General features: G+C 39.7%; 1 long non-coding RNA gene across 2 annotated transcripts in view; it reads left to right on the top strand.

Annotated features, from left to right (window-relative positions):
• Nucleotides 1-19,306, top strand: part of LOC132686526 (uncharacterized) — a 29,803-nt gene that overhangs the window by 528 nt on the left and 9,969 nt on the right. For both annotated transcript variants that reach the window (XR_009613731.3, XR_013553039.2), the window contains exons 2-4: nucleotides 1,352-3,870; nucleotides 5,447-5,615; nucleotides 17,474-17,628. This is a non-coding gene — a long non-coding RNA (uncharacterized LOC132686526). The remainder of the gene's footprint in view (nucleotides 1-1,351; nucleotides 3,871-5,446; nucleotides 5,616-17,473; nucleotides 17,629-19,306) is intronic.

The raw sequence follows: 19,306 nt of genomic DNA, 5'->3' as shown, positions 1-19,306 counted from the left end.
TTTCAGAAAGGGATTACTACTACTAAGTGGGAGATTCCTGTATTAACGTATTTAATCTTCACAATAAGCCAGTGAGCTAGGTACTATTGTTCCTGTTTTGAAGATGAGGAAACTGAGGCACAGAGAAGATTAAATAATTGCTCAAGGTCATGCAGCCAGGAAGTGACAGCATCGCATTCAAACCTAAGTAGTCTGCTCCAGGGTCTGTTCAACCACGGAGCTATACTGCCTATTCATACCGTTGCACTTGTGCATTTAACAGGTAGGTACTGAGAGCAGACAATGGAAATTTCTGGCAAGCACTGGAATTCATAAATTTAAAAAATGACAAATTTCTGCCCTTATAATGAACTAAGATAATTGAAAGGTTTGCAAATAAAATATCCATTGTATGGTGGAAATGACTAAAGTTACCTATATCTTTGTATAAACGTACCCATGACAGTTGTCAGCTTGTTACCTCTCAGTGCCGCATTCACCCTTTTTGGCTGCTCTCTGAAAAAACAGGCAGGTCCTTTAAATATTTTTCTGTTGCCTACCAGCAGGACGTTAAGCTTTGTCAGTAGAGGGCACTATCATGACATTATAAGAAGGAGCCCTCTTCCCAGGATGAGTATGATCCTCCGTTCAGACTCCTGCCTTAGCTTTTCTATCCCCAAACTCCTGTGGTACAGGTAACTTCTCCAGCATCTGGTTTCTGCAATGCACAGTGGTCAGCAGTACCTAGTGGCCAGCAGCTTTCCCTGTCCAACCCCCTTATGCATCACATACCAGAATACTTCCAGCAGGACACCTGCCCATGAACAATTTTCTCTGGCACCTTAAAGGGCAGCAATTTCCAGAAAGTTCTGGAGGGTAAATTTCCAGCAAGTGTTGCTGGCTCAGCCCCAGTGAGCCACTGCTGTGCCCTTTCCAACAAGATCTGAACCTCAGTTATGTGTGTGAGTTTGGTGAGGGACTTCTTCCTTGGGTGCTTTATTTCAGCTCTGGGGGTATTCTCTGTTCCTTTTATCTGCTGTTACTATACCCCTTAGAATTCTCTTCATTTCTGACTAGCCAATCCCTTGTTACTCCAATGCTCTGTTATAGTTAACCATTCTTTATATTAAACATTCCTATTTAAATTGCTAAGTAATTTTCATCTCCTGATTGGCCCTGACTGATACAAAGCTAGAATAAGTGGTGTGATGGAAATATTATCAGCACCCACATACTGTCCCTGCCTGCCTACAGCACTATTAGAAAGTTCCATAGAGGGTTAGTCATTTTTGGAAGAATCAGAGGAATTAAAGATTCCTTGTTAAAACACCAATATTTATAGGAGGAAAACAAATAAAATAATTTCTTCCAGGTGACTTGCTCCAGCTTGGCTGATGTCAGTACACTGAAGTGCTCTAAACTGAGGAACACAGAACAGATCAAAGGAAAGGTAATTGCACAGCGTATCTGGGGCAGAGGGCGCTGCTATCTGTCAAGGTCTGAATGCGAAAATGGTTGGACAGGGGCTGTGGATAGAGATTCTGGGTGATAGTTCAGGGGCTCTCTATACAGAGAAAAATCTATGAAGGGAGACCATAAAGAGAGAGAAGATATCTTAGTGACTATCAACACTGCTACTTGGGAAAGCACAAGAAAGAGGGATGGTGATAGAGAGTTAGGAGAAGGAAGAGCACCACTGGGACAAATTCCCCCAAAGAAGAGATTGTCACTGATGTTAAATCCTACTGTGATCTCAAAGGAAAAGAAATCACAAAATTTAATTGATGTGTCACTTTAATGAGAGATATAAAGGAAAATTCTTAAAAACTGAGATTATATATTGTGTTCCTAAAGGAGAGATCGAGTGTTGTGAAGTTATTTATTTATGCCAACCAAAATCCCATTTGAATAAATTTTGGGAGAGAAGAGGCAGAGAGTAATGTCTTGATAAAATAATTCTAAGATTCAAAGTAAGTAAATGAGAATAATATTTTTTAAAAAGACGAGACTTGAGGTGAAGCTTCTCTGTTTAGATATTAGAATATTATAAGTGTATGGTAATTCAATTTTTGTTTGATGTTTACTTACTTTCGAGAAGAGAGAGAGCATGAGCGGGGTAGGAGAGAGAAAGACAGAAACACAGAATCTGAAACAGGATCCAGGCTCTGAGCTGTCAGGACAGAGCCCAACACGGGGCCTGAAGTCACAGACTGTGTGATCATGACCTGAGCCAAAGTTGGACGCTTAACCGACTGAGCCACCCAGGTGCCTCAAGGGTATGGTAATTAAAATGTACAAATCAAAAGAAAAAACAAGGGTAAATGAAACAAATTCTAGAATATATAAAAACAAAATATTACACAGGAAGTATCATGAATAAAAAAGGGGCATTATGCAACACTTATTTCAGTAAAATTAATTTACAGAGAAAAATAAAATTAAAGGCTCACATCTTACACTAAAATTAATTCCAGAATTAAATATGAAACAAAATGTAAAAAAAAAAGGAAAAAAGAAAAAATAACTGATTTATTGGGATTGTACAAACAACTCTCCAAATTTAAAATCAATGAGAGTGAGTTCTAAAAACAAGAACAATAGATGTAATATATAAAAACCAAAAACTATAGGGGCGCCTGGCTGGCTCAGTCAGTTAAGCACCTGACTCTTGTTTTCGGCTCAGGTCTTAATCTCTTGATTTCGTGGGCTCGAACCCCGCATCAGGCTCCGTGCTAACAGTGCAAAGCCTGCTTGGGATTCTCTTTCTCTCCCTTGCTCTCTGCCCCTCCCCCACTCACGCTGTCTCTGTCTCTCTCAAAATAAATAAATAAACTTAAAAAAAACTATATATCTAAAAAAAAAAAAATAGCCAAAATAGCAAATTGGATGTGAACGAGACAGAAAGTTAATTTTAAGATGATTACTTAGAAGAATTCATATGATTTCTGCATCTGGTCAAGATGAAGTAACTAGAATCAAATTTATCCTCCCGTTTGAAACAACCAAACAATAGACAAAATACATGGAGTGGTGATTGGCGAGAACTAGATATCAGATAATGAAAGGTAATGATAACTGAGAAGTGAGAATTCTTCCCAAACCTAGGTGAGCCCCATAATTTACCCCAGCATACTTCTTCAAGAAAGTTCCCAGACCTTGGCATGGGGAGGGGAAATTTAAACTCACCCCGGAAAACTTTCCAAGCTGAAAAGATGTAGCTGAGAGTCAGGGAAGTCAAGGCAACTGGAACTGGCAGGGCAGAGTACCGAAGAGAAGAGAGAGAACTCAGGAGATGTGCAAAGAGGCTCCCGCAAGAATTTAGGTGACTACCCATCAATGCTTGCATGTGAGAAAATACCCAAGACCAGGGAAAGACCCACCCAAAAGAATTAGAGGTGATAGTTACCTATGCACATAGGGGACTAGGAATGATGCTTATTCCCACCAGCCAGACTAGAAAAACCTCACTGTTCACAGAGCATTTGCTATAGCACATGTCAGAAACTGTAACAGGATATGAGATTTTATTTTATTTGCAAGCCAACAAGCAGCCATGAAGGCTGGTGGAAGACACAAGACTCCTAAGCATGAGAGGAGGAGTGTATTGATTATTTAGAGAAATCACAGTAGCAAGAGTATCTGCTGTTTTTCTAACAATTCTCTGAGTCCCAGTTCCCCCAGGGTGACTCAAAGAAGGCTAGATGAGCCTTGCACATGTGGTGGGTTGCCTTATAGGAGAGAAACTTGAGCTATTTCCGGTAACATCGAAAAGTGTGAAACACTTAAGGATAAAACATGTGAAAGATCTACCTGTGCACTGAAGACTACTGAGCATTGCCGAACAAATTTAAGGAAGACCCTCCAAAGTGAAGATGTATACCATGTTCACAGGTCAGCTGAGTCACTACAATCCTGATCAAAATTCTGGCAGACTCATTTGTAGAAATTGACAAGTTGATCTTAAAGTTCATATGAAAATTCGAAGGAGCTAGAAGAGCAGAATAAAAAAACCTTGAAAAAAAAGACCAAAGTTGAAGGACCGGCACTATCTGCTTTCAAGACTTAATATTATAACCCTACAATAATCAAAGCAGTGTAGTATTGCCATCAAGGTAGACCAATAGATCAACTGAACAGAATGGAGAGTGAAGAAATAGACACACACATATATGGAAAACTGATTCTTGACAAAGGTAGAAAGAAAATCAATTCAGCAGAGAAAGGATAGTATTTCCAACTAATGTTTTTGATAATTGGATATCCACATGCAAAAAAAAAAAAAAAAAAAAAAAAAAACCCACAAAAACAGCTGTACTTCAATTCATACCTCACACCATACATAAAAATTGATTCAAAATGAAATAGACCTAAACGTAGAACATACAACTGTGAAGTTTCTATAAGAAAGCATAGGAACAAGCCATTGTGGAAAAACTTACCTACTGTGTGATTCCAACTTCATGACATTCTGGAAAAGGGGAAACTATGAAGACAATAAAAAGATCAGTGGTTGCCAGGGACTGGGGATGGGCAGGGTGGAGGGAGATGAATAGAACACAGGGGATCCTTAGGGTAGTGAGAATACTCTGTTTGATGCCATAAATATGGATACATGTGATTATACCTTTGTCCAATCTGTAGACTGTGTAACACCAAAAATGAAGAACAGTAGTGTGAACCATGGCCTTTGGGTGATTTTGATGTGTCATGTAGCTCATCAATTGTAACAAATGTAGCAATTCTGTTGCTGGCTGGTTGGTAACAGGGAGGCTATCCATGTGTGGGAACTCTCTGTGCCTTCTCAAGTTTTCTGTGAACCTAAAACTGCTCTAAAAATAAAGCTAATTAAAATTTAAAAAGGAAGAAAGAAAGGTAGGAAGGAAAGAAGAAAGGATAAGCCACACACTTGTAGAAAATATTTAAAATGCATATGTCTGATAAAGGATTGTGCCCAGAATATATAAAGAACTCTCAAAACTCAACCTTTATTTAAAAAAAAAATTTTTTTAATGGAAAAGATTGAGTTTTGGGAGTTCTTTAAACTGACACTTGATCAAAGATGATATACAATAGCAAATAAACACACGAGCTGTTCGGCATCATTAGTCACTAAAGAAATGTAAACAGAGCCGCCATGAGATACCATTACACTCCTTTTGGAGTCACTAAAATGAAGAAGACTGACCACACCAAATCTTGGTGAAAGTGTAAAGTGGCACTCTCATGCACTGCTTGTGAGAATGTAAAGTGACCGACCACTTGGGGAAAAAGTTGGCAGTTTCTTAAACTTTAATAATTTATCGAGCTGCTAAATCACCAGAGGCTAAAGCCCATGTTACAGGCTGAATCATGTTCCCCAAAGCTCTTACATTAAAGCCCTACCTGCACTGTGACTATATTTGGAGATAGGGCCTTAAAAAAGATAGTTAAAGTTAAATGAGACCGTATGGGTGCCTCAATCCAACAGGACTGGTGTTTTTAAAAGAAGAGGAAGAGACACCAGGGATACATGCACGCGGAGAAAAGACCATGTGAGGACACATAAGAAGGTGGCCATTGATAAGTCAAAGAGAGATGCCTCAGGAGAAACCACCGTGCTGGCACTTTGCAGCCTCCAGAACTGTGAGAAAATAAAGGTATGTTGTTTAAGCTGCCTGTCCATGATATTTTGTCATGACACTTAGAAAACTAGTATTCCCATCCTATATCTGTCCTCCCATTAGTAAGATAAATTAGACCATCGTTCAGTTTGTAATAAGTCAGGTTTTCCGTTCCTTGCATCCCCAAATCATTACACAATATACTATGTGACCTTTGTCAACTTGCTTTACCTTGAAAAAGGTAAAAGTGTTTCAGTTTTCTTGTATTTAAAGATGAGTGGGGGATGCCTGGGTGGCTCAGTTGGTTAAGAGTCCCACTCTTGATTTCAGCTCAGGTCATGATCTCACAGTACGTGAGCTGGGGCCCCAGGCTGGGCTCTGCGCTGACAGCATGCAGCCTGCTTGGGATTCTCTCTCTTCCTCTCTCTCTGCCTCTCTCTCTCAAAATAAATAAATAAACTTGAAAAAAAAAAAAAAAGATGAGGCTACACTAAATAAACTTTTAAAATATTTTCAGCCTACATGTCTATGCAATTGTGGAATAAATTTACAAGTAGATTTTGTTTTTCCAAATCATTCCCCCTTGATCTAAAATCCGTGATTCACTGGGGCACCTGGGTGGCTGAATTGGTTAAGCATCCAACTTCGGCTCAGGTCATGATCTCACGGTCCGTGAGTTTGGGCCCGGCGTTGGGCTCTGTGCTAACAGCTCAGAGCCTGGAGCCTGCTTCCGATTCTGTGTCTCCTCTCTCTCTCTGCCCCTCCCCTGCTCACGCTGGGTTTCTCTCTCTGTCTCAAAAATAAATAAACATTAAAAAGATATTTTAAAAGGGGCGCCCGGGTGGCTCAGTCTATTGAGCTTCTGACTTTAGCTCAGGTCATGATCTCACGGTCTGTGAGTTTGAGCCCCACGTCAGGCTCTGTGCTGACAGCTCAGAGCCTGGAGCCTGCTCCAGATTCTGTGTCTCCCTCTCTCTCTGACTCTCCCCCATTCATGCTCTGTCTCAAAAATAAATAAGCATTAAAAAAAATTTTTTTAATCCATGATTCATTGACTGACATTAACAACTCAGGCAACAACAGATGTTGGTGAGGATGTGGAGAAAGAGGATCTCTTTTGCACTGCTGGTGGGAATGCAAACTGGTGCAGCCACTCTGGAAAACAGTATGGAGGTTCCTCAAAAAATTAAAAGTAGAACCTCCCCATGACCCAGCAATTTTACTCCTAGGTATTAAAGGGATACAGGTATCCTATTTTGAAGGGGTACGTGCACCCCAATGTTTATAGCAGCACTATCGACAATAGCCCAAAGTATGGAAAGAGCCCAAATGTCCATCAATGGATGAATGGATAAAGAAGATGTGGTTTATATATACAATGGAGTATTGCTCAGCAATCAAAAGAAATGAAATTTTGCCGTTTGCAACTATGGAACTAGAGGGTATTATGCTAAGCGAAATTAGTCAGTTGGAAAAAGACAAATATCATAGGACTTCACTCCTATGAGGACTTTAAGATTCAACACAGATGAACATAAGGGAAGGGAAGCAAAAATAATATAAAAACAGGGAGGGTGAAAAACATAAGAGACTCTTAAATATGGAGAAAAAAACACAGGGTTGCTGGAGGGGCTTTGGGGGGTGGAGTGGGCTAAATGGGTGAGGGGCATTAAGGAATCTACTCCTGAAATCGTTGCACAATATGTTAACTAACTTGGATGTAAATTTAAAAATAAATAAATAATTAATTAACAATAAAATCAAATCAAAATAAATCCATGCTTCAAGACTAAAATGCAAACCTCTGCAAAAATAGTTAATAGCAGTAATCTGACATTAAGAATACTAATACAAACAATATAATGTGGGGTTTTTTTCCCAGACTCTAGTTTGAAAGTAGTCACAGAGTGCAGAGAGTATCAAGATGAACCTAAATCCTCGTGTGTCGACAGGTTCTGAACACAGCAGCTAGTAGCCTTCCTTTGTGGGGGACAGGGACTCATAGATTTAGATGCCTACAAGTGTATGGCGTTCTGCGTCTCCTCAGGACATTGACCCTTTGGACAGAAGAAATTACTAGTAATAATTTTTCACGTGTGTCTTAAGACTTTTGAAATCCATTAAGAGGCAAGTAACTAGAACTCCATTTTCTCACAGACTGGGGAATCTTGCTCTCTTAAGGAAAAGTGGAACTACCTCCAAAGTTCAAGTATTGTAGACTCCTTTGGTTCATAAGGCTGTTTCTGAATCTCACAATCTTTATTTTTAAGGATACATGTCTCCGAATCCTTTGGAACATCCTTAAAAAGAGGATAACTTTCCTTTCTTTATTCTCCCCCAACACTGAACTTCTGCTTTAATTAAGGCCCAGGCAGTAGCCTCATTATTTCTAACCAGACTGAGGCAATGTTTGATTGTCTTTTTAGAAACATCCCTGTAAACAAGAAAGGGACAGATTACATCATCTGGTTGGTGTTAAACAACAGAACAGGTGAGTACTGGCAAGACGAATAGGCTTTATTTCATTTGAACAAATTACTCTTGGACTCCTGGTCTCAGAGCCTGCATTAGTGAGACAGGTACTATCATGCATCAAGGAGACATATTCCACCTTGCATAAAACCTTTCCATTAAAAATTCACCTCGCTATGGGATTTAACAGTCTCTTAGGCAGTATCCATCAACAACGACAAGATTTGCCCAGCATTTCTGAATGATCAAGCAAACAAAAGAAAAAGTGGGCTACTTTGATCCCTCCAGACTTTTAGGTTCTCATTTCTTCTAAGAAAGTGCATCCTAATTGTATACAAGGAACTTCTTTCTCATTGTGACAGGTAAACTTGACCTGTGTGTCCCTATTAGATCAATGACACAAGTGAAAGAGGCATTAAAGCTGGGCATTTTTATTCCATCCTTCCAAAGTTGAACAGCCACATCATCCAAGGCAGGTGACTATTTGTGCAATGGTAAAGTCCCAGGGTTAAGGCTTCCTAGGCAGGTCATTTATTCCTCAAATATTTAATGAGCTCTTACTATGCACCAGGTTCTACATTAGGCACTAGGGATTCCTAACAAAACAGACAAGATCCTTGTACTTATGGTGCTTGCATTCTATGTGAGTGAAACATAAGTAATAAGTAAATAAAAATAAATAGCTACAGCTAGTGATAAGTGTCAGAAAGGTAGTAAAATGTGATAATATAATAGAGAATGGTTTGGAAAGAGGGGTGGCTGGAGTGAGATACTTTGGAGAGAGGTCAGAGAAACTCTTAAGGAGATGTCATTTGAGCTGGGATATGAGTGGTGGGATTGAGACGGCCATGTGACAATCTGGGGGAAATTCTTTCAGAAGAAGACAACAAGCTCCTTTGGGAAACAGAAGCCTGCAGGAGTAAAACATAGTGATCAGGGGAGATGTAGCTCATGCAGAGGTGACAGGGGTCAGAAGGGGCCAGATCAAGCATATCTATGGCAGACACTCAACTTTATCCAAAGAGAAATGAGGAGCCTTGGTATGATTTTAACACAGTGATAATAGGATCAGAACTCATTTCTCAATGACACTTTTTTAGTTCTGTTGGAAATTGTCGGAGTCAGAGTATAAATGCTCAGGCCAGAGAGGAGGTTACTGTAAAATTCTATGTGAGAGATCATGGTGGCTTGGAATAGGGTGGAAATAAATTTAAATGGACATATAAGGAGTTAATTTTAGAGGTGGAAACAAACAGTTGTTGATGGATTGGATGCATACAGGAAGTAAGGGAATAAAATATAATGCCTAGATTTCTTACTTAACATCTAGGTGGATGATGATGCCATTTGTTGATATAGGGAAGGCTGGGGAAGAGCAGCTTTGCAGAAAAGATTGTTTCTATCTGGACTTGTTAGGTTTAAGATCTTGATATCTAAGTAAAAATGTTGACTAAATAATTGGATGCCAAAGGAGAGGCCAGGGCTAGAGATATGAGGTATAAAATTTGACAGCATCAATTTGGTGGTTATTAATGCCCAGGAACAAATGAGAAAAAAGGAAGGCCACAATCCAGTGGACAGGAACTCTGGTATTTAGAGACAAGGAGCTTTAAACATATAGCCAGAAAGTAGAAAGAATTGGGAAATTAGGAAAGCGAGAGAGGAAAGTGTTTCAAAAAGGAAGCAAGCATCATCTTTCATAGATACTGTTGTGAGGTCAAGCTAGGTGAGGACGGGAATGTATCCAAAGAGGAGATTACTAGGGAATTTGTCAAGAGTTCAGTGGAATGACTGGAAAGAAAGCCCTGGCAGAGGGAGCTAGCAAATAAAAGACTCTGGTTTTCAGCAAGATGGCAGACCATATGTGCAGAGAAATGCCTTCTGGTATGGAGAACCTAAAAATAATTGCTTAGGTTATTTTAGATGCTTAATAACTACTTATTAAGTGAATAAATGAATGACTCTAGGCTCTCCCAGATGGCCCAAAATAAACACAGTATCTAATGCCCCAACCCCCTTTTTTGGCAACCCTTATGATTTCATTAAAAACTCAGGTCTGAAGTTAAATCTGCTTTCCATCTCATTGGGCAGGAGAATTGGAGCACTTTTGCCTCCTTCTGTGGGATGGATGGGAGTGGGTTGAGGTGGAAGATCTCCTTCCTGCTAAGAGTCAAGTCCTATTCCAGAATAAGTAAATCCAAACACTCTGGGGATGGGGTGTCAGCACTGGTATTTTTTAAAAGCCCTCTGTCCCGGCTGAATCTGATGCACAGTGAGAGTGCCACAAGTCAATGTGAAGGCTGAAGTAACCAATGATGGTAGCAGGTGCTACTATCCTTAGTAAATACAGTGCTGAGATTGAGGCCAACACAGTAAGGTGAGTAGGGAGCAGACATTTCAGGAAAATGTGGTTTTAGAAGAGGAGAAGCAAGATTAGCAGAGAAGAACATGAAGAATACTTGAGCTACTTTAGGTACAGGTGGAAAAGATAAACAAGCCTTCCTATGAGGAACTTCCAAGGTCAGCCAACTTCCATCTAAACAAGGGTGTGAAAAGAATCCTGAAAGAAGAGGTTAAAGATGTAGAGGGTTTGCTGATGGCAATTCTGGTTGATGTAGAGCGCAGTAAAGGGGTTTGAAAGGACAGGAAGTAGAGAGACTGGATCAGGTAAGGAATCTTTGAAGGAGCACTGGACAAGTTTCTGGATGAAAATGGATGATCCAGAAGTGGTGACTGAGGGAAACAAGGAGATGCAGTAACGATGGAGTTCATCTGATCATCAATATTGGAAGATGAGCAAAAGTCACATACAGTCCAGAGTCCAGTCTTTGGTGGATCTGAGCTCACCGTACAAGTATGAAATCCCATGGCAATCTAGGAGGGATGATCTCAACTGGGAAAGTTGGTCTGATCGTCTGGTGGTGACTGTTTTCCACTCAGTATGGCTTCCCTATACTGCCGCCTTAGGGTAACCCACCACTCCTTGTTCTGGTTCCCAGGAAATGCCTCTGCCCTCCTCTGTTATTCTTTTATTCTTTTTTTTTTAATTTTAGAGAGAGAGAGAGAGCACACATGCCCAAGTGGGGGAGAGGGGCAGAAGGAGAGAGAGAAAGAATCTTAAGCAGGCTCCACACTCAATGCAGAGCCTGATGCAGGGCTTGATCCCATGACCTTGGGATCATGACCTAAGCTGAAATCAAGAGTCAGATGCTCAACTGACCGAGCCACCCAAGCACCCCTCCCCTTTGTTATTCTTAAAAGTATTCCCTACTCTTTCTAACACCACTGGGACACACAATCTCTTAGGAAAAAACACATGATTTTACAAAGACTTGAAGAGCAACGGATTTCAAACAGCTTGCTTATCACTCTGCAACAGTCCCATGATCAATGTAACTGCAAAAGCCTAGGTGTCTGCTCACAGCTGGAAAGGAAGGAGAGATTAGAAAGCAAAAGACAAATTAATGTCTCAAAATTATTATCCATACTCACCTTACAGGAAATATTTAGTTCGGGCAAATGTTAACTGAAAATCATAGTTATCATAAGGAATCTCCATTGTCCTACGGGGATCTGAAATTATCTTATATATTCATTTATTTCATTCAGTCAAAAAGTACTTTGGGCTACCTTTCTTAGACAGTATTCTGTATGCTTATGATATAGCTAAGAACAAGACCAAAGAGGGCATTCTTCTTTTAGAGATTATATTTTTGTAGGAGTGGGTAGACATAAATCCTATCAACCAACCAAGAAATAAACCAGAAAAATGTCAAGTAATGATCCTCTGAGGGATTCTCTCACAGAACTCTTACCATGTATGGTAAATACCGCCATTTGCCTTCTTGCCAGAAACTTACTTAGGTCTTGCCTCAAATAAATAGGTCTGGACAAGTCTTGCCCATTCTCTCCCTCTTTTATGTTTATTAAGGTATCATTTACATACACTAAAATATGAACAATTTGAGATGCATAGTTTGTTGAATGCTTGTAATTTTATAAACCTGTGTAACCACCACAATCATCAGGATATAGAAAAAATCTCCGCTCCCTGAATTCCCTTGTGTCCCTTTGTATTAGATTTCCACAGCCCACCATCAGCGCCTGGCAACAACTGATACACTTTCTGACACAAGAATGTTGCCTTTTCTAGAATTTCCTATGAATAGAATTATACAGTATGTAGACTTTTGTATTTAAGTTCTATATTGTTTCCTTTTTTAACATTTAATTAAAAAAGTTTTTTTAGACAGAGAGAGAGAGCAAGGGAGAGGGACAGAGGGACACAGAGAGAATCCCAAGGAGGCTGTGCACTGAGGGATCATGTGCAACCTGGGATCGTGACCTGAGCCTGAATGAAGAGTTGGATGCTCAACTGACTGAGCCACCCAGGCGCCCCTTTAAGTTCTATTTTTATTGACTACGTAGTTGTCATTTCATGAGCACCATCTCATTGATTCAGGAAAGATAACACATTCAGCTTTATCTACAAAGATAGAATGTTTCCAAACTAGTTACTTTAAAGCCATCCCCCTCATTTTTGTTAATTGCACAATAAAGCACTGTAGACAAATGCTCATATAATACCAAGTGCTATGAGATCGATGGCAGGGATATTGAGTTTCTTGCTTCTAATTGACCATATGTGTCACAAAATCTCCCTACCCCTTCCAAAAAAAAGAAAAAAAGAAAGCAAGAAAGAAAGCAAGAAAGCAAAAAAGCAAGAAAGCAAGAAAGAAAGCAAGCAAGAAAGAAAGAAAGAAAGAAAGAAAGAAAGAAAGAAAGAAAGAAAGAAAAAGAAAAGAAAGCAAGTGAGCATTTGAATGCAGTAATACCCATCTCTTCCGTGCTTAGCCAAAGCCTGTAAATTTTTGGCACATCAGGACAAAGTCATCAATATATGGATACGATTTTAAAATAAATAAATAATAAGTTGTAAAATAAGTAAAAATAAAAACTCAAGTGACTTCTCGACTTATGTAGATTTCCCAAATATTTCTATTTTTTCAAAATTAAATTTGCTGTATTCTTTTTCAAAATTAATAAAAACATTTTAATTTGTTGTATTCTTTACAACAAATTGATAAATTTTCACTGTAAGAGTTTTTAAAAGATGTATATAAAGAAAAATATATTTACTTATATTTAAATATAATTTGCATCATAAGCTGTGTATAGTACTTCTCTACTAAATATTATGACATGAGGATTTTTGTCATCAGATTTTCTGCCATCTAATTACAATATTGCTAGCACCGAAATATTCTTTCCTTTCAGTACCTGGAAGGGAAGCTCAGCACTGAGCACCGATGTTGTTACCCTACAGGTTTTTCAGGAATTATTTCTTATTGAATTTATGGGTATTGGTTACACTTCCTGGGATCAAAACATGGGCCCAGCATGTGGCACAGTGCGCCATTCCACACCCTCAGTCTTCTTTGTCCAAAAAAACAGGGATTTTTGTTTTTGGAATCTCTGCTTCACAGATGGTTAATAACAGGAAGCTCGAAGTTTAGACAATGGAGAGATTTGTCTACCCTGCCAATCTTGGTCTGAATATTTGCTGCCTAGTGGTGTGAGAAAAACATTTCTATTTTCAGAATGATCCTGCACCTGGACAGAAAAGGATCACAATATGCACTGAGTCAGGTGACGGAGCTCCCAAGTTGAGAAAGAGATTCAGGAACAAATCACCAAAAGACAAATCATTCATTTGTGGGCAAAGGAATTTATGTTTCTGTTGCCTCTCATGGCCATATAAAGTCATAGAGGGTTAAAAAACAACAACAGGCAATCTTGTAGATTTTATTTCTTTTTACTCATAGAATTTTAATGCTTGCAATCCTTCAATAGAAGAGACTGAGTTTGGTTGAGATACTCCCAAGGCCACACAGGAGGAGGAACATTCCAGCACTCATGTGCTTGACTCCCAGCTCTGTGTTCTTCCTTCTGTGCCATGTTGCCTCTCCATAGATAACAAGATTGGCTTTTTCAGGCTCTAATGAAATATTAACTTTCCAATTTCTTGTACTCTGCTGCCTCGGGGTGCTGTTGTGGTATTGATAGAACTTTTCTTTAAAAAAAGAATTGGGTGTGGTCATGTGTTTGATCAAGCCCAATTTTAGTCATTATCACAAGAAAGAAAAAAAATGGCCATTATCGTAACAAATACCTTCTAAGGACATTGCCTCCTTGGCTTTTCTGATTTTTCTTTCAAGTTCTTTTCATTTTGTCATTTCAAATGGATTTATTTATATAAAAGTGGAAAACGTGAAATTTAATTTTCTTTTTTTTTAAAGTTTATTTACTTATTTTGGGAGAAAGATAAGGCATGAGTAGGGGAGGGGCAGAGTGAGAGGGAAAGAGAGACTCCCAAGCAGGCTCCAAGCTGTCAGTGCAGAGCCTGATGCAGTCACAAACTGTGAGATCATGACCTGAGCCAAAATCAAGTCGGTTGCCCAACTGACTAAACCACCCAGACACCACAAAACTTAATTTTCTTAAGAAGGAAACTAGACAACATTGGGCCTTGACTTCACCAAACTCATTGCACTAGGACCTTGTCATTGCACTGGAAGAAAGATAATTGGATGAAGAATGTTAAGCTTTGCAATAGGAGTTAGTAGCTAGCTTCACTTCCAGAGTAGAAGTGTGTCCATGAAGCAAGTGATTCTCTTAGTGACTTGAGACCAGATTCAGATGTCCTAATTCAGACATTTACATATAGCTCTAGGTTGAAACGGTACTGCCTTTTCGTTATGTATATTTACACACAGTTTTGAAGGGGTCTTATTAAATTGTTCCTGGAACACTGCTGGCTTTAAGGACACTTTGATGACTTTCTGAAGGAAAAAGTTTTCTTATAGGCATCAATATTATTTCCTGAACTTGCCATTGAATAAGGTTCACAACTATAAAACTAGATATTTAGAATTGCTTTGGATCAGGAGGAGGTCGCAAATGGCCACCTGTCCACGAGGTTCTTTAATACGAGGAATATTAATAGAATCCCTGGAGCTGGAATTTCGTAGCTGGAAAACCCATCAATAAAATTCTTGCTACCCTTTGAATATCCATTGATGATCTGTGTCTCACTCACAGGAAAACCAATAAGAATAAGATTGTATATTTTTAATTTCATGGTGGGATTCAGTAATGGCCCAATTATGTTCAGGCTTACCTAGTAAAGGGTCTCTGTAATTAGTGTATAGAAATTGCAGGAAAGCTATGACCTTTTGTTCCTTCTTCTAATGGAGAAAGGCTTGTACTGTGTGAGGGTGGGCATAATGAGATTGTTACTGAAATCCACTAAGTAGGGTAATAAATATATTCTGACGACTGTTGATTTTTCTGTGAGATAACCAAAAGACCATACTGTGGCCTTCAGCAGATGCTTAGGCCATGGCACACTTAACAATTATGTTTCTTTTCCTTTAAAACTGAGATTATTCCTGAGTTTTTCTTGTAAAATAAAGATCAACGTAAAGACGCTAACAGCTTTGACAAGCTTCTAGTAATCCTGCTTCCGGGACAAACAGGTAGGTAATCGAAAAGGGCATGTGTTGCTTGAGTTTCACCTCAAGTGGAAATCAAACAGTGTCCGTCAGATCACGGTTCCAAGGTCAACCTTAATAAAAAGTGTAGAGTTAGAAATTACAGGAATAAGCAATAACTGATAAGCAAAGAAGGTTCCTGGATCTGAAAAAAGGATGCAACCAATTGAATCAGACACTAACAGGAAGTCCTGGCTCTGCTGGTTCTTTCCTAGGTCTTGAGCAGGGTCAGATAAAACAGTGAAATGGTCATTTACAAAATGCCTGGCAAGATTATCAATACTATTCATATTTTGCTTCCTAATTCCTCTTGAATCTATCAGCTTCTTTCCATCCTACTGCCACTATCTTGGTCAAAACCTCCAAAATCCCTCCTGTGGACCTCTTGCAATGGCCTCCCCGTTGGTCTCCGTGCATGCGCTAAGCAGAGTGATTTATTTTTATTTTTATTTTTTTCAAAATGCAAGTCGATCGTAGTGACCTCCTGTCCTTTTTCACGTGGCCTGCAAGTGGTTCTCCATCCCAGAGAGTATGTTCCTTAAGGGGCCTTTTGGCAGTACCTGGAGACCTTTTGGTTGTTACACTGGGGTGTACTATTGGCATCTAGTGATTATGCTGCTAAACATCCTGCCAAGCAAGGACAAGCCCCCGCAACAAAGGATTATCTGACCCCAAATGTCAATAGTGCCGAGGTTGAAAATCTTGGCCACACCCCCGCCTACCTCTCAGCCTTATCTTGGACTACTCTCCTCCTCACTATGCTTCAGGCTTGCTGGGTTTCTATTAGTTTTACAAGTATGCTATCTTATCTCCCGTTTCTAGGTCTTTGTAGTCTTACAACTCCTACTCATCTAAATGTTACTTGAAAAGTCCCTTTTTCATGGAAATCTTGCCTGATGTCCACCCAGCCTCTTATACACTAACAAGCATGGCTAGGGTTATTTCAAAGCCTGAGGAGGGAAGAGTCTACAAACTTAAAATCTTCAGTATTTGCAGCCATATGGACACCAGTTCTGGAAGGGTCGAAGAAGACATATCTAAGTGCTGCTGCTGCTTCCAACCTTACGTTTTCTATTTAGAATGATTATTAACTGACAAGCTTTTTACTCTGATAAATACCAAGTACCTTCTATGTTCCGGGGATTGTGTCAGGTGAGGGGCAGAGGATTACAAAGATGCCCATGATACACTCTCACATCGTACGGTTTAATGTTCAAAGTGCTATACTAGTTGAATGAAGACGAGCAGACCAGGATGTGACTAATTTGATCTGTACTGGTGTTCATAATCACACAATAAATATTTATTAAGTATTTGCTGAATGCCAAACATTGTGCAAGATGCAGGGATACAAAGGTAAATAGCAAATTGTTTTTACTCTTAAGGAATTTCCAATCCAGTGGAAATAGTAGCTAATATTACTGGGCTTTTCAACGCCCTTCACATGTATTATATCTTACCCATTCCTTATACTTTCCCCCATGGATTAGGTGTTAACCTAATCAGCCCCAAATTAATTAGCCCCAAATTAATAGAGGAGGAAACTGAGATTTGGAGGAGAATGACACTTCTTGAGTAAAGTTTCTGTGTCTGACTTGTAACTCCAGTATCCGGCACATAATGGGTGGCCAGTATAGAAAAGATCCTATTTCCAAGTAAGATCACATTCACAGGCACCAGAGATTAAGATTTCAACATCTGTTTCTGGGGGAGACAAGTCAACTTACAAGAACCGCCTCCCCTCTCTTGTTCCAGTGTGTCTTCCATCCTTTAAAGTTTATTCATTTATTTTCGAGAGAGAGCGAGAGAGAGCGAGAGCACAACCGACTGAACCACCAGGCACCACATCTTCCGTCTGTCTTTACCCAGCTGGCAGCCATTCTTGATGTCGACCAGGATTCACTCTCCTAAATGTTGCACGACTTGGAATACATTTGAGCTGCCTCTCCTGGAGTGGACGCTGTTTGGATCGATGCTAACCCGCAGCTTCGGGATTTGGGCTGCTGGCCCTTCTTTGTTAGGAGGTGAGAGTGGGCAGAATGAGGGGCTGCGGGAGCAGGGCCACACGAGTCTCACAGTTTCCAGCTCCCCTGCAGATGTTGTTGATTACACTTGTGTTTGCTGTTGGAAGTGAGGCCTACACATAGCTCTGCGCAACGGCTATTCCACTTATGACAAATCTGTAGTCATATCACACCCCTCTTGACAAGCTTTTCTTTGTTCTCTATCACACTCAAACTCAGACAAAAGAAAGGACAAAAGTAAGTACTTGCACCTAAATCCTGACAGTATCATGCTTGAAGTCCCGGTTGCAATTCCCTGTATAAAACACTTTTTTTTCTCTCAGTAGTAATACTTTGGGGGACCATCAGATTCTGAAAGGGAGGAAGATTTTGTTGTTCTTTTTTTTTTTAATGTTCATTTATTTGTGTTGAGAGAGAACGACAGAGAGAGAGGGAGTGAGAGAATCCCAAGCAGGCTCCGTGCCATGAGCGCAAAGCCCAAGGGGTGCTCAATCTCACCAGCAGTGAGATCATGACCTGAGTTGAAATCAAGAGTCGGACACTCAACTGACTGAGCCACTCAGGTGCCTTAGGTTTTGTTCTTGATTGCTGTATAACTTTGGACTTATCACTATTCTTTAGAGTGCAGAGATGAAGAATTCAAATACATATATATTTATATATATATTTAAAATTTTTTGTTTATTTATTTATTTTGAGTGAGAAAGAGCATGAACAGGGAAGGGGCAGAGAGAGAGAGAGAGAGAGACTCCAAAGCAGACTTTGTGCTGTCAGTGCAGAACCTGACCTGGGGCTTGGCTCCAGGAACCACGAGATCATGACCTGAGCTGAAATCAGGAGTTGGACACTTAACTGACTAAGCTACCCAGGTGCTCCTATATTTATATATATATATGTGTGTGTGTGTGTGTGTGTGTGTGTGTGTGTAGTTTACACGGAATGTTACATTAGTGTCTGGTGTACAACATAGTGATTCCCCAACTCTATACATTATGCTGTGCTCACCACAAGTTTAGCTACAATCTGTGACCATACAATGCTATAACAATATCATTGACTATATTCCTTATGCTGTACCTAATATTAGACAAACTCCAATATTAATGTAGAGTTCCCCCCAAAGGGGACAGTACACCAAGATTCCACTGTTTTCATGTTTTCAATGTAATTGAAGGAGGGGACTCTAGTGTAATAGAAACTGTATGCCTGAGTAACTATACCAATTCCTTAAATGTTCTTTCTAATTGATTTAATTTAATAAATCCCTAATTTACAGTTTGCTATGTAATCTAGACTTAATTTTTTTTTTAATTTTTTTTTTAACGTTTATTTATTTTTTTGAGACAGAGAGACAGAGCATGAACGGAGGAGGGTCAGAGAGAGAGAGAGGGAGACACAGAATCCGAAACAGGCTCCAGGCTCTGAGCTGTCAGCACAGAGCCCGACGCGGGACTCGAACTCACGGACCGCGAGATCATGACCTGAGCCGAAGTAGCCGCTTAACCGACTGAGACACCCAGGTGCCCCTAGACTTAATTTTTAATAGTATAATAATAAAGTCCAGATTTGGAAGGAGAAGTTTTTTCTGCTGACATAGGAATGATACAAACTAAAACAGAAAAAAAGTCATGCCCCCAAAACTGTATCTAAATAGCAAGAGACAGATAAAATGCTTTCT

Source organism: Panthera onca, chromosome F1 (genome assembly GCF_046562875.1).
Source record: "Panthera onca isolate mPanOnc1 chromosome F1, mPanOnc1 haplotype 2, whole genome shotgun sequence".
NCBI lineage: Eukaryota > Metazoa > Chordata > Mammalia > Carnivora > Felidae > Panthera > Panthera onca.
This window is presented reverse-complemented; position numbering and strand designations above follow the sequence as displayed.